Here is a 12,634-nt window from a genome sequence, read left to right on the forward strand (position 1 = left end):
ACGACTAGAGCACCATACATGTGGTGCTGTATATAACTCCATAGATACAGCTCCATAACACCATATATATGGTGCTGTAACCTTGCAACTTCCCAATGGGGGTAGTGGTCTCCCACTGTGCCGTATGCCCAGATGCGATAAGGCTGTAGGTGCAGTTTACTCCAGATCAACAACTCTCTTAAACTTAGCCACAGCCAGATTACCCGTATATACCAGAGTATAAGCTGAATTTTTCAGCCCAGTTTTTGTGCTGAAAAAGCCCCCCTCGGCTTATACTCGAGTTTTTGGGTTTTTTTTAGGAGGAGGGGGTCTATGACCAGCCACAATATCAATATATGGAATCTCCCATAAAATAGTGCAAAAAAAAAAAAAAAAAAAAAAAGAAGGAAGGTTTAAAAAAAAAAATAAAAGTTGTAAATCCCTCCTTTCCCTAGAATACATACAAAAGTAGAAAATGACTGTGAAACGCATACACATTAGGTATCTCTGTGTCTGACAGTGCCCGGTCTACTGAATATAGGGGATCTGCAGTGCTCCTGTTCTGTCGGGAAGGGGTTACTAGAAGCACTGCAGATACCCTATATCCAGCCAGACTGAATTCCAAGTGGGGGAAAGAAAAAACAGTCCTCAAGCTCAGGGAAGGGGCAAACAGACAACCAAAACACCCCCTCCCCTTCCACAGCACCCAGCATCTACTGTACCCAAGAACTCCGACCATTTTAATTTTTGAAATTTTCCAGTAGCTGCTGCATCCCCCCCCCCCCCCCCTCGGCTTATACTGGAGTCAATAAGTTTTCCCAGTTTTTTGTGGTAAAATTAGGGGCCTCGGCTTATATTCGGGTCGGCTTATACTCGAGTATATACGGTACCTTTTGAGGCTGGTCGCGGATAACACCTCCTGGCAGGCAAGACTCCTTTTCTTCCTCTGGTAATGTGGCTGTAGATTATGCAGCAAGTATCCCTGTCTTGATGAAAACCTTAGACTCAATCTTCTCCCTCAGGGGCTGTATACAGAATGACAGGTCTCACTCCAATGACCCAATTGTTTCCTGGGTAAAAAAATTCTCCCACCTAGTAGCCTGTGATAGGCCAGGGCTGAAAAACAATAACACGTAACATAGAATATATAGACGAGACAAACAAAACACACTCAAAGACACAAAAAGGCAATTGAAGCAGGAGCACTCCGGGATGCCGCAGCTATTTCACCTAGAAACGCATGGCGCTTCTTCCCGCAGCGCTTTAAACAGAAAGTTTTCCTGTACGGCCTTTATGTTACAATTATACCTATGGGGAAACCGCCGGCGTTTAAGAAACGTATAAGAATTTCTTATGTATTTTCCTTCCTTTTAAAGTCACTTGACTAGTTTAAAAAAGAAAAAAAAAAAAATCTTTTCTACAAAAAAAAAGTCTAGACCACAGCATTTTTCAGTCACTGCAAAATCCCATCCACACATAGCGGAAAAATACATGCAGCAGACACGCTGTGATATCCAAAACAGTTGCGGTTTTAGAAATCACAGCAGGTCAATTGCACCTACGAAAATACTAGCAGTTTCTCTATTGTTATAATGGAAGGGTGTGAAAAGCTCTGCAGGAAAAAACGTGATACATTGCCGCCACAGTTTTTACCGCAGCCCTTTTTTTTGTTGTGGCCCTTTACCTGGGGCCTTAGCCTTACTCATGTATTCACATAGCAGACATGATATTGATTGAGTCCATAAAGAACTGAGGTACCAAAAATTCACAGACCTCAAAACCAGCTTCAGGCCGGAGCCCCACGGGTTGTAAATGTCGAGATTTGCTGGTGTTTTACAGTAAGCACAAAGTGGATGGGATTCTAGAGAACCCCATGCCCACTTTGAGGAAACACTGCGGCGTGGACACATCGCGATTTCCAAAACCGGTATGGTTTTGGAAATTGCAGCATGTCAATTACCGCTGGCAGTTTCCCCCATAGGGATAATTGTAACAGAAAATCCACAGAGGAAAACTGTGAACTGTGTTTAAATTGCTGCGGGAAGAACCGGGATGCACCTTATTGCTGCAGGATATCCCGTGGTCTCAAATAGGGTGGTCTCTTTGCTAGACGTTTGTGGCATCATACTGTGATAATACCTGGCACCAAGTGAAAGATTTTTTTTATATCTAACATTTAAAAAAAAACAGCAATCTTATAAAGGAAAGTGTCTGAGGTTACTGTCGGAACATATTCAGTATATTCAAAACAGATTTATATTATTCTGATAAAATTCATTGAACGATGTTGTTAAAATAATTGTACTTTATTTTTCACTAAAAGTTCTTCATCAACGACTATTTAACCCCTTCACACTCAGCGACATGACATCACACTGAATGTATAGTTAATGCTTACTGTTATATCATACAGCTGAGACCTTACTCTCCGAGATAGAATTAAAGGGATTCTACCACTAAATCGTTTTTTTTTTTTGTGCTTTAGACGTCGGAATAGTCTTTAGAAAGGCCATTCGTCTCTTACCTTTAGACGTGGTCTCCGCGGCGCCGTTCCTTAGAAATACCGGTTTTAACCGGTATGCAAATGAGTTCTCTTGCAGCAATGGGGGCGGGCCCCCTGCTGCCAGAGAAATCTCTCCAGCGACGCCTCCATCTTCAGCTGCATCCTCCCCTTCTCTGTCATCTTCCGTCTGCGTTAGCTCCGATGCCTGCGCAGTCAGCTTTGCTAGTGAGACATTAGTACTGCCGGCCAGCATGCGCAGTCGACTCTACTAGTGTCTCACTAGCAGAGCCGACTGCGCAGGCATCAGAGCGGACGACAACAGAGAAGGGGAGGATGCAGCTGAAGATGGAGGCGTCGCTGGAGACAGTTCTCTGGCAGCAGTGGGCCCGCCCCCATTGCTGCAAGAGAACTCATTTGCATACCGGTTAAAACCGGTATTTCTAAGGAACGGCGCCGCGGAGACCACATCTAAAGGTAAGATACAAATAGCCTTTCTAAAGGCTATTCCGACGTCTAAAGCACAAAAAATAAATAAATAAATAAATAAAATAAAAAGATTTAGTGGTAGAATCACTTTAAGGACCCAATACATATGTGTACCTTTACAGAAAAGTAATCCCATTTTCAAGTAGTTTTGTGAATCATTAAAATATGGCGAAAAATCCAAAAAAATATAAAAAAATAAATATTTCAAATAAATAAAAAAACATTATATATATATATATATATATATATATATATATATATATATATATATATATATATATATATATACATATACATACATACAGTCCTATGAAAAAGTTTGGGCACCCCTATTAATCTTAATCATTTTTTGTTCTAAATATTTTGGTGTTTGCAACAGCCATTTCAGTTTGATATATCTAATAACTGATTGACACAGTAATATTTCAGGATTGAAATGAGGTTTATTGTACTAACAGAAAATGTGCAATATGCATTAAACCAAAATTTGACCGGTGCAAAAGTATGGGCACCCTTATCATTTTATTGATTTGAATTCCCCTAACTACTTTTTACTGACTTACTGAAGCACAAAATTGGTTTTGTAACCTCAGTGAGCTTTGAACTTCATAGCCAGATGTATCCAATCATAAGAAAAGGTATTTAAGGTGGCCAATTGCAAGTTGATCTCCTATTTGAATCTCCTCTGAAGAGTGGCATCATGGGCTACTCAAAACAACTCTCAAATGATCTGAAAACAAAGATTGTTCAACATAGTTGTTCAGGGGAAGGATACAAAAAGTTGTCTCAGAGATTTAACCTGTCAGTTTCCACTGTGAGGAACATAGTAAGGAAATGGAAGACCACAGGGACAGTTCTTGTTAAGCCCAGAAGTGGCAGGCCAAGAAAAATATCAGAAAGGCAGAGAAGAAGAATGGTGAGAACAGTCAAGGACAATCCACAGACCACCTCCAAAGAGCTGCAGCATCATCTTGCTGCAGATGGTGTCACTGTGCATCGGTCAACTATACAGCGCACTTTGCACAAATAGAAGCTGTATGGGAGAGTGATGAGAAAGAAGCCGTTTCTGCACGTACGCCACAAATAGAGTTGCCTGAGGTATGAAAAAGCACATTTGGACAAGGCAGCTTCATTTTGGAAACAAAAATTGAGTTGTTTGGTTATAAAAAAAAGGCATTATGCATGGCGTCCAAAAAGAAACAGCATTCCAAGAAAAACACATGCTACCCACTGTAAAATTTGGTGGAGGTTCCATCATGCTTTGGGGCTGTGTGGCCAATGCCGGCATCGGGAATCTTGTTAAAGTTGAGAGTCGCATGGATTCCACTCAGTATCAGCAGATTCTTGAGAAGAATGTTCAAGAATCAGTGACGAAGTTGAAGTTACGCCGGGGATGGATATTTCAGCAAGACAATGATCCAAAACACCGCTCCAAATCCTCAGGCATTCATGCAGAGGAACAATTACAATGTTCTGGAATGGCCATCCCAGTCCCCAGACATGAATATCATTGAACATCTGTGGGATGATTTGAAGCGGGCTGTCCATGCTCGGCGACCATCTAACTTAACTGAACTTGAATTGTTTGTCCAAAATACCTTTATCCAGGAACTGATTAAAAGCTACAGGAAGCGACTAGAGGCTGTTATCTTTGCAAAAGGAGGATCTACTAAATATTAATGTCACTTTTCTGTTGAGGTGCCCATACTTTTGCACCGGTCAAATTTTGGTTTAATGCATATTGCACATTTTCTGTTAGTACAATAAACCTCATTTCAATCCTGAAATATTACTGTGTCCATCAGTTATTAGATATATCAAACTGAAATGGCTGTTATAAACACCAAAATATTTAGAACAAAAAATGAATAAGATTAATAGGGGTGCCCAAACTTTTTCATAGGACTGTATATATATATATATATTTTGATATCGGCATGTGTAAAGGTACAAACCATAAAAGTATAATGTGCAAATTTTGTTCCTTCCCCAGCAAAAGAAGTAAAAAGTGATTAAGACATATTACATAGTTACAATGGTACAAAAATCCCCATAGAGCCTCGCAAAAAACAAACAAACAAAAAAAAAGAAAAAAACTCACATAAGTTTCGGGGGGGGGGGGGGGGTGTTTGTTGATAAACTTAAAGAGGACCTTTCACCATTTTTCCCACAGGCAGTTCTATATACTGCCGGAAAGCTGACAGTGCGCTGAGTTCAGCACACTGTCGGCTTTCCCGATCTGTGCCCGGTGTGAAGAGCTTACGGTCCCAGTGCCATAGCTCTTCTATGGTCAGAAGGGCGTTTCTGACAGTTAGCCAGAGACGTCCTTCTTCACAGCACAACCAATCGCGCTGTGCTGTGAGAGCCGGGAGGAACGCCCCCTCCCTCTGCTGGCAGTACTCGTCCATAGATGAGTGTTATCAGGGAGGGAGGGGGCGTTCCTCCCGGCTCTAACAGCACAGCGCGATTGGCTGTGCTGTGAAGGATGTCTCTGGTTAACTGTCAGAAACGCCCTTCTGACCACAGAAGAGCTACGGTACCGGGACCGTAAGCTCTTCACACCGGGCACAGATCAGGAAAGCCGACAGTGTGCTGAACTCAGCGCACTGTCAGCTTTCCGGCAGTATATAGAACTGCCTGTGTGCAAAATAGTGAAAGGTCCTCTTTAAGAGTCGCCGGTGTTGGAATATGCCATCCCCAGGCTAATTCTTTATTACACAAACAGGCATGCATTTTATTAAGTGAAAGTGGTACAAAATAACTTCTATAAATATAGTATCTCCGTTATCATAATGAAAGAGCTGCCATGTCATTTTTAACACAGAAAACATAGCAAAAACCAAAACTCAGAAAACAGTGACAAAGCTAATAATAAAAGCTATTTAATGCCGGGTGCAAAAAGGTTAGGGTTCTGGCTAATCCCATCCACACATTGCACTCAATTCTAACTATGGAAATACTGTCATTGTGCATATACGTATAATAGAGGAAGCAGGGCCGCTGCAGAGGAAAACACTATGGAAAAAAACAACATGCCGTGGTCTTTTCCATTGCAGCTCGCTCTGAAGGGCCTTACAAAGACATTAAATATTCCCTATAATGGTTACAATTCAAATCATCACGCAAGTAATAAGTCCTCATAGTAATCCATTCTGGAATAGATAGGAAAAGTTGTGCAACATAGACTGTGTCCTTAAAGGGTTAAGCATTGATTATTTTTCATTAATCAGAAATTATTTTTTCCACTCATTTAGGCCAAAACTCTATTCTCTCTTTTTCTTTCCAATGAGCTCTTGGCTTATATGGATAAATATTTCCTATAAAGAGGAGTCATCGTGACTCTTTGCATACAATACTACACGTTATACAATTAGCATATTCATTTATAGTCACAGTATAATGGCCGTCAGGGGAACGTTCCTGAAAAAGGTTTCCTGAGGCAAAACTACAGGAACTGGCTGACAAGACTGGGTACTGCTATACCTGACACAGCACATTAAAGAGGCTATAGCTCTTAAAGGGATAGTCCGTTTCAGAAAACCCATTTTCCAGCACTGTATAGTTAGTAGAATAATGGAGTGGTGTCTCTATTTAGGATTATCATCTCTAGGCCAGTGTGAATAGTGGTTACATAGAGTGTCTTTTGCTATGGAGAACCTTTCCTATCCAGGTGGCCTGTTGATTGTGGGGGCGCTGCAGGGAAAGTGAACACTTACTGCCAAATTTCCTTTTATGGTGCAACCCCAACCTAAAATGGAAAAGTTCAGTTTGATGTCTGCCTCACCTTGTCCTGCTCTTGTGCAGCATTCTCAAGTCTCCTGGTCATCTACATAGGAAGTATGGTCTGCAGAATCCTAAAACATTCAGAGTACATTGCAAATATTCACTCACAATTAACTGGTATAAGAAACCATTATGACGGCATCCTTTCCATAATATTATCAGCCCCATCATGTGGGTGCAATGCTGCCAAAGGGCACACTGTCTGCAGAATTACCAAGTAAGGATCCATATCTACATCCTGCTCATACTCAGCGTTTCTGATCTCGTATGTTTTGCTATTGTGCAAGATTTCACATACCGTAAGTAGTAACCTTTCCCAGCATTGCTATACTGCTCGAAAGTGAAACAATGAGGTCAGAGCTGGTCAACCGATGTGGAAGTGGTGTGGATTATTTATATAAATTATATACTGTATGGTATGATTTTAATGTATGGACCTTGGAAAAACACAAGATGCCTTTAAAACCTGGATACAGGGTTGCTAAGAGGCGGCAATCTCACATACTAGTGCTAGTATTAAGCTCCTGTCCAGGCTGGCCTCCACCACAGATGTCTCTTGGCGGTGCTGCACATTATGTCACAACGCTGAAGAACTCTAGACTTTTCCATAGTTCGCCTCAGGCAGCAGTGGGCCTAGGTTCGCCTCAGGCAGCAGAGGGCCTAGGTTCACCCGTGTTCATGCAGCAAAAAAGTACAGCTGCATCAAGCCCCCTTAAAGGGGTATTCCCATGGCGCTTGTTCACCAACCTGCAGGCTGTTGTGCTCTCTTCACTTCCTGCTTCTCTCGGCACATAGGTGGGCAGAGTTTTACTTGCACAGGATTGGTTGTAAATGAATTACCCATGTGTGAAGCTGATGTAGCAGAGCTGGATTTGAGTAATTTTGCATTACATACAGAGGTAACAGACTCCCGATCTCAGCCCTTATCAGCCAAATACAATTAAACAGGCTGATAAGAGTTCAGAAATCCCCTGCTCTCAGCCCCTCCCTCCCCCTGAGAGCAGGCAGCTACATCACTTCACAAGTGAGCAGATAATCCCAAGGGCCATAGAAACGGAGTGTCAACAATGAAGTGAATAAATTAAGATAGCGGCCAAACAAACCCCCTTAAGCTGCATTACTTTATGTCTTCAGCCAGAAGGTCTCCAGTACCTTATAGTTGGTGACAAAGACCGAACAAACAGCTGTAGGAATCATAGCAGCTGCCCCTGCGACTGGTCCCTTAGCCAGGGGTCCTTATAGGACCCCTCAACACACTGTCTCCAGGTTGTAGGGAATTGAACACTTACCTCTTTCAGCTTCATGAGCTATTTGCAGGATGAATAGGTAAGTATGACATTCACCAGAGCGGTGTGACCTGGGCTGTATGTGATGTAATTTGGGGTGGGGTGAATATTACCTAGCGATCACCAATATTTATGTGGGGTACAACTAGATCATTTACCGGTGTGTGTCAGGGACTGTTAACTGTAAGAGAGAGATCTTTAGGACACTATTACCAATATGTTACCAGTCTTATGGTTGCCTTCAACTGGCTATAAATGTAACTTGTAATTGAGCTGGGTTCACATCAGCGTTGGGGTCTCTGCACCTTGTCAGTTTTTGTGATCTATCGAAAGATCATAAAAACTTATTGATTTCAAAGGATTTTTAAAAGCAGTCGCAGGTGTACATTTGGAGCATTTCCCTCAAGTATTCACTTTTTTGGATGGAGACAAAAGTCAAACCTTGCCACACTTTTGATCCGTCCAAAAAAAAAAAATAGGGTTACACGGTGGATATTAAGGTTTATGGAAGGCGGACACAAACAGATCACCAACGGACAGTAGTCTGATTGTGTCAGTTTGTAATTCGTTTTTCCCACTTCATTCTTCTCTGTGCATGCTCAGAATAAAAAGGAGGGGGGCCTGATTTGCCAAAAACCGAAAATCAGTTTGATGCACCTGCTTTAGTGGGCAAGCCCCGGGCCCACGTGACATCAGAGACGTCAAAAAGCAGGCCCAAAAGCCTGTCGGAGCGAGGAGAGGTAAGTAACTGGGTTTATTTATGTTCTCATTGTGACAATTTTTTACACCGAAACGCTAACAGTTATTTTGTCATCACGCCATAATTGAGTTCCAGTGCATTTCGGCCCAATTTAACCACTGTCCACAAGGGAATATGGGATAGGTTTTTTCAGTGCTAAAATTCCTTTAAAAAGATCCTTCTACCACCTCCACTAATTTCAGTTCTTGGCATGTGTTAATAGGTGCCACTCCACTGATTCCAGCACAGTTGGAATTTTTACACTAGCCTCCACCATTCCTGAGTAACAAGTGCAGTTAGTTTTGGTACTCTGTCAGAACAACAGTGTCAGGCAGTGGGGTGTGATTCAGAGACAGCCAGTATTAGTGCTGAGACTCACACCCCCTTGTCTGCTCCTGCCTGACACCGCCCTCTTGACAGTACAGAGCCTAAATAGCTCTGAAATGGAGGTGGGCTAGAGAAAAGAAAAAAATCCAACTGTGCCAGAATAAATGAAGCAACAGCTATTAAATTATGTAAAGATCTGGACTTGTTGGAGGTGATGAAACCCATGGTAGGGATAATGTATTTTTCTACGATGCTGTCTGTAACTAGACAATAGATTTAGAAGACATATCCAGATCTTAGAGGAACACAATGTTCTAGATTCATATTGATTTCCATTAATCATCTCCTTCTCGCTACTTCAAAAGGAAACTCTGGTCAGGCGCTCGTTGCTTCAGCTTCCTGTCTGTAGACTCCACAGCCTGAGATGGGGAAATCCTAAGAGCAGAATCAGCTGCCCAAAAGCGACCAAACCTCTTAGGCTGGTTTCGGGTGAAACTGTCAGATAAATAAATAGCAGCAGGATAATGTGCAGAACGGCAGTTTTTCGCATCTATATTTAATATGAATTGACTTTCATTATTTTCTATTTTTATCCATAGATTACGGTTAGTAACGCCATAGATTATGTAGGTTAGAGGTTCACTAAGCTCTTAGGACCCATTAAACTCAACACCAAACATCATTGTCCTAATGATGGATACAGTAGTACTGGTCATACAGCAGAATATGTGGTTCTGGATAGAAAGAAATGGCGGGCCTTGGTGACTAACTTCAGAAATGGGGTTGGACATTAAAGGCGAGAACAAGTTTTAACCATTGACCAATTTTTTTTTTTGGCATAATCCATCAATGGGACTAAAGATTTATATATATATATAGATTACACCCTGGACATCTGTATCCAGGACTCAGTCTATGAGCCATAGCAGAGATACAAATAAACAGAAGTTCTTACTGTATGGGAGCCAGCATGTCTGTTTTTTGCTGGCACATAATGCCATATTTCCTCAATAAAGTTTGTCCAGTCACAGTTCCCCTTGGTCACATCAGATAGTTCTACCGTCTAAAAAAAACCCTATGGAAATTAAACTGACTGCATTAGAAAAGAAATTGCCTTCATTATACAGCTCCAATAAGACAGAAGTATATATTCCAAAAGTATATATCCATTGTGAGTATGCTTGCAACCCTGAAATATTTCCAGAACATTGAGTATTTCTCCCAGAAAACTATTGCAATTAGGCTATGGCCCCATTTTGTGGAAATGCAGCTTTGTTACTTTGAGCCAAAGCAAAGAATAGCTTCAGAATACTGCTGTCTTTTTATATAGTGTTGGCCAGAAGTATTGGCACCCCTACAATTTTGTCAGATAACGGATTTTCTTCCAGAAAACGATTGCAATCACAAATTCTTTGGTATTATCTTCATTTAATTTGTCTTCAATGGAAAACCACAAAAAGAATTGTCAAAAAGGCAAATTGGATATAATTCCACACCAAACATAAAAAAGGGGGTGGACAAAAGTATTGGCACCGTTTGAAAAATCATGTGATGCTTCTCTAATGTGTAATTAACAGCACCTGTTACTTACCTGAGGCACCTAACAGGTGGTGGCAATAACTAAATCACACTTGCAGCCAGTTGAAATAGATTAAAGTTGACTCATCCTCTGTCCTTGTGTGTACCACATTGATCATGGAGAAAAGAAAGACCAAAGAACTGTGAGGACTTGAGAAGCAAAATTGTGAGGAAGAATGAGCAATCTCAAGGCTACAAGTCCATCTCCAAAGACCTAAATGTTCCTGTGTCTACTGTGCACAGGGTCATCAAGAAGTTTAAAGCTCATGCCACGTGGCTAACCTCCCTAGATGTGGATGGAAAAGAAAAATTGACGAGAGATTGCAGCGCAAGATTGTGCGGATGGTGGATAAAGAACCTCGACTAACATCCAAACAAGTTCAAGCTGCCCTGCAGTCCAAGGGTACAACAGTGTCAACCCGTACTATCCGTCGGCGTCTGAATGAAAAGGAACTGTATGGTAGGATACCCAGGAAGACCCCACTTCTTACCCAGAGACATAAAGCCAGGCTGGAGTTTGCCAAAACTTACCTGAGAAAACCAAAAAGGTTTTGGAAGAATGGTCTCTGGTCAGATGAGACAAAAGAGCTTTTTGGGAAAAGGCAACAGAGTTTACAGGAAAAAAAAAAAAAAAAAAAAAGTCTTCAAAGAAAAGAACATGGTCCCTACAGTCAAACATGGCGGAGGTTCCCTGATGTTTTGGGGTTGCTTTGCTGCCTCTGGCACTGGACTGCTTGACCGTGTGCATGGCATTATGAAGTCTTAAGACTACCAACACATTTTGCAGCTTAATGTAGGGCCCAGTATGGGAAAGCTGGGTCTCCCTCAGAGGTCATGGGTCTTCCAGCAGGACAATGACCCAAAACACACTTCAGGTCAGCACTAGAAAGTGGTTTGAGAGAAAGCACTGGAGACTTGTAAAGTGGCCAGCAATGAGTCCAGACCTGAATCCCATAGAACACCTGTGGGGGGAGAGATCTCTTGATGGCAGTTTGGAGAAGGCCCCCCTTCACATCTCAGGGACCTGGAGCAGTTTGCCAAAGAAGAATGGTCTAAAATTCCAGCAGAGCATTGTAAGAAACTCCTTGATGGTTACCAGAAGCGGTTGTGCGCAATTATTTTGTCTGAAGGTTGTGCTACCAAGTATTAGGCTGAGGGGGCCAATACTTTTGAAGATATTACCAAAGAGTTTGCGCTTGTAATCATTTTCTGGAAGAACACGAGTATTATCTGACAGAATTGCAGGGGTGCCAATACTTTTGGCCAACACTGTACAAAAGGAATGGGAAATATATAGGCAAAACTTAAGTCAACGTTTTGCTCAAAGAAAAAAAAAAATACATTTTTGCAACGTGGGGGGTCTTAGGTTAAGGCCCCATGGAATGATCCACAGTGCTAAAGGGCTGCAGGAAAAACCACAGCGGGAACACATTGCGGTTCTTCCCACAGCACTTTGAACAGAAAGTTCAGAGTTTTCCTCTGCAGACTGTGTTACAATTATATCCGTCTACTGCAAAACACTGCAGTTTTTCCTGCGGCATCTCAGCTTTACACGTGTGCCTTTAAAAAAAAAATAATAATTTCACCCAAAAATGGGCCAAGGAAGCAAAACTGTAGTTCATTAAGGGCAAAGACAGACTATCTAGCCAATATTGATGGCCTCAGGATGGCAGCAGAATTGCAGAGATACAATAGCCAGGATGTTCTGTAGTCACGCTGCACAGTCACCGATATACTTTGGGTGAGCCTTGTCTTCTAGCACATTAAGGTTACCATAAGCCACACTAGCTCTAATCTGCAGAAATTAAATGAATGCTGTCCTCTGACCACTTCACGTTATTCCTTTTCACTTTGACATTTAAACAGTCTTTGTCCAGCATAACCTACACTGTTTTGACACTGAATTTTTTTTTTTGGCCCCGTAGATGGGAAGCAAGTGTGAAAAAGTATTTC

The sequence above is a fragment of the Leptodactylus fuscus genome, chromosome 5 (assembly GCF_031893055.1).
Source record: "Leptodactylus fuscus isolate aLepFus1 chromosome 5, aLepFus1.hap2, whole genome shotgun sequence".
Lineage (NCBI taxonomy): Eukaryota > Metazoa > Chordata > Amphibia > Anura > Leptodactylidae > Leptodactylus > Leptodactylus fuscus.